Source organism: Rhipicephalus microplus, chromosome 3, assembly GCF_043290135.1.
Source record: "Rhipicephalus microplus isolate Deutch F79 chromosome 3, USDA_Rmic, whole genome shotgun sequence".
NCBI classification, from domain to species: Eukaryota; Metazoa; Arthropoda; class Arachnida; order Ixodida; family Ixodidae; genus Rhipicephalus; species Rhipicephalus microplus.
The window spans coordinates 216,474,787-216,478,229 of NC_134702.1; positions in this window are offsets into that span (position 1 = coordinate 216,474,787).

Consider the following 3,443-nt stretch of genomic DNA (forward strand, 5'->3'; position numbering starts at 1 on the left):
GGCCGTACGAAAAAAATTTGTGTAACGGCGAGCTCTCACGGTGATTTGCGCGGGAAGGCATCAAAATGATGGACCAGGTCTTTATTTTTTTTTTTTCATTTTTCTGTTGACGAGTACCATCGCAGATCAGCCGCAGCTGTGAAACGTGAGAGCTTGCCTTTGACGCCGCTTAATCAGCCAGTTTCTTTAGCGGCTTGCCCAAAAAGGATGAGCTTTCTCAGGCATTGGCATAAGCAGTGGAATTACATTTTTTGCCGTGCAGGCGTCTTGATCACGTTTACCTCAAAGCACGTTAACGTTCTCGATAGCATTGCCATATGCGAAGCATTTGTCATGGTTTTTATTGTCCATATAACTTGCCTGAACTAAAGTTGTCACTCGGTCATCCAGCGAACGATTGAGCATGTGTTTCTGCGTGGGTGTGCTTCATTATAGCACAGAGCGAAAGAAAACATAACTAGGACCATGCTTTTTTGAAGATTTGCGGCTCCGTTGACACACCTGGCACCAATGAATCGGGTAGAGCTGTTCTGACTGTGATGCGCTTCACGAGATTTTCACGTCTGTGTGAACTCACAGAAAAGCATCACTCGGCGAATTGCCCAGCCTGTCTGTAGTCCGCACGTATTGTCAGCGTCAGCTTGAGCGTAAGAGTTGAGCCGTGGACGTTACAGGTACGCAACCATGATGTCCACAGCATGTTGTTGAAGCATTATCGCAAACGTATTGCGAATGAAAGTGTGACCGTTATCGCCCTTGTCGTTTGCATGAATAACTTCAGCACATTTCTTATGTGCAAGTTTTTACCGTAACTATTCGTGCTTACCTATTTTTAAATAGCGCATTTGCATGTTGTATCTATAGAGCCTCTTGCTGAACTGAGTCTGTTCTAGCATTGGCACAAATGAAAATATGCACGTGTGACGTAGGCTGCAGTAACGGAATTGAGATTTCGCAAATAAGCCATATTTCTGCCTTTAAGATACTTGATATGTTTTGATGAGGTTCTGAAAGCTGGAGCTACTAGTCAATATCGCTTATATGCTATTTTCAGAATAATCTACAACCACAGCAACTTCCTCTGTTGCGAACAGCGCTTCTGAACATTCTAGAGGCGCCCTGACGCACTGTTTTTGAAGGCATCTTAGGCACCTGCTGCGTTACTTTTCACGTGATAATACAGGGTGGTAGTGCGCTTTTAGCTGGGTTGACTGGGTCAAGCCAACGCAGTGTGGTCTCACTCTGTCCCTACCATGTTTACAAATCTGGTGTAGGTCCATAAGTGGGTGAAACGATAACGTGGCACCGGCAGGATCCGAACCTGCCGCCTTCGAACAAAGCAATTTTTCCGTCCACTTTTCTATCTTCAGCTTTACAGTAAAACTCCTAATACCATTAATCACGAGTAATTCAATACTTGATCAAGTAATAACTTGATTTCAGTCTATGACGACGCACATCGGCTAACTTTGTTACGGGAAGTGACATCGTGTCATGTGTCGTGATGAGAAACACCATTTGATTTTGATTGGCTTGACGCGAGAAAGAGCGTTCAATATTTATATGGTGGTAGCTAGGCAATACGAGTGAATGTTAAAAACAGCAAGAACCTTTTTAATACTTTTTAAGGAGAAATCATACCTGTTTCGAGATGATGTATTTTCATGGAACAACAAACACAACCCTTATCCTGCAAAGGAGTCTATTGCACGCCGGCAACTAAAAGCCGAAACGGATGCCGCGTTTTCACCAAGCCAAAAATGCAACAGGCGGTGGGCGTCGGTGTTGCTGTATAACGATTCTTGCACGCAAGCCGAGAAGTGACCCCGCCCAAAGCGTATGTGTCTACCGTGGGAGCCTCTGCTATCCGATGCACAGGGCGCCGTCAAAAAGAGCAGTGGCAAGGTATTGTGTAAAAGACACCATGAGGTGACGTTTCCAGAATATCCTTATCAGACGCACGCTGTGGTTGGAAGCGGTCTTTGACGTCAGCAGGCAATTTGAATGTGAAAGAGAACGTTTTTCGTCGTCATCTGCTCGAGGTTTGAACTTTGAGGGTTCGTAACTTCATTTTGTGTGCACTAATTTCCACCATTCTTGTTGCATTCGTCTCAGTAATCATCTCTACACGCGTTTTGGTGCTAACTTTATTTATTTATTGATATTGTTGCCAAAGGCCGTTACAGGGTGGGATAAAGAAATACACTTCACTTTTTGACACAAGCACTACAAAATGAAATGAAGAAAGACAACACAAAGGGCCGTTTTAACAGAGGACCAATCCAACAGATAAGTTAATTAAGGTTGACACAGTAGTGGCCAACGATTTCCATGGTAGCCTAACTTCATACAACACACTTGATGAAGGCGATATTATACACATCACAAACTTCAGCGTCGTCACGTAGATTCATACCAACGTCACGTAGAGTTATAGAAAATATACAAAAAGGGAACATTTGTGGGTAGAAGAGGTGAGGTAACAACGCCTAGATATGGTTACCTAGAGGAGTAATATGCCATTACCATCTTTTCAAATTCCTCTGTTGAAATAATTTGAGTTATGCTATGGGGTAGTGCGTTCCAATCGTCAATCGTTTTTGGGAAGAGGGAATATTTAAATGTGTCAACTTTTGTAGGCATAGGCAAAAACTGGTTCATGGCTAGATATAACAACCCGTGAAATACGGGACGTTCTGTTTTCTATGAATCTGTAGGGGTTGAAGTTGACGCAGTTGTTTTTCATTAGGTGTATGAATTTTAATCTTGTCATTTTTCTTTGCAATGAAAGCTCGGGCGATTTCAGTTGAGTCAGCAGTTCGGTCACTGAGTCTATGTGCCTATACTGCAACGCTATATACAGACGCGTGCACCTTGCTGCACGCGTCTGTATTTTATCAATTTTCTTTACTTCGTTTTTTGTATGTGGATCCTATGTTATGCTTCCGTATTCTAGTACGGGACGTAATAAAGTCAGGTATGGTGTTAGTTTAATATCTCGGGAAGCAAATTTCAACTTACGTCTAAGTGACCAAAGTTTAACCTCAGCAGCATTACGTAAGTTAGTAATATGCTTTTTCCAAGATAAGTCCTCTGATGTTTTAATGCTTAAATAATTAAAGTGCCTAAGTTGTGTCAAAGGCTTTCCATCTAATATGAAATTGAGAACTAACACTTTTTTTGTTTTCCTAGTTACGCGTGCGTCTACCGTTTTCTCTTGGATTATTTTCATTTTCCATCGTGTGCACCAATCAGCAATGAATATCAGTGCTGAGGGTAAAGCTAGGTGATCTTCATGAGATGATATTTTAGAATGTATTAGGCAATCGCCTGCAAACAGACGAACAGTATTTTGCTACTAAGGCCACTTGTAATGTCGTTGATATAACAGAGGAGTAAAACAGGTCCTAATACTGATCCCTGGGGGACACCAGACGTTCCAT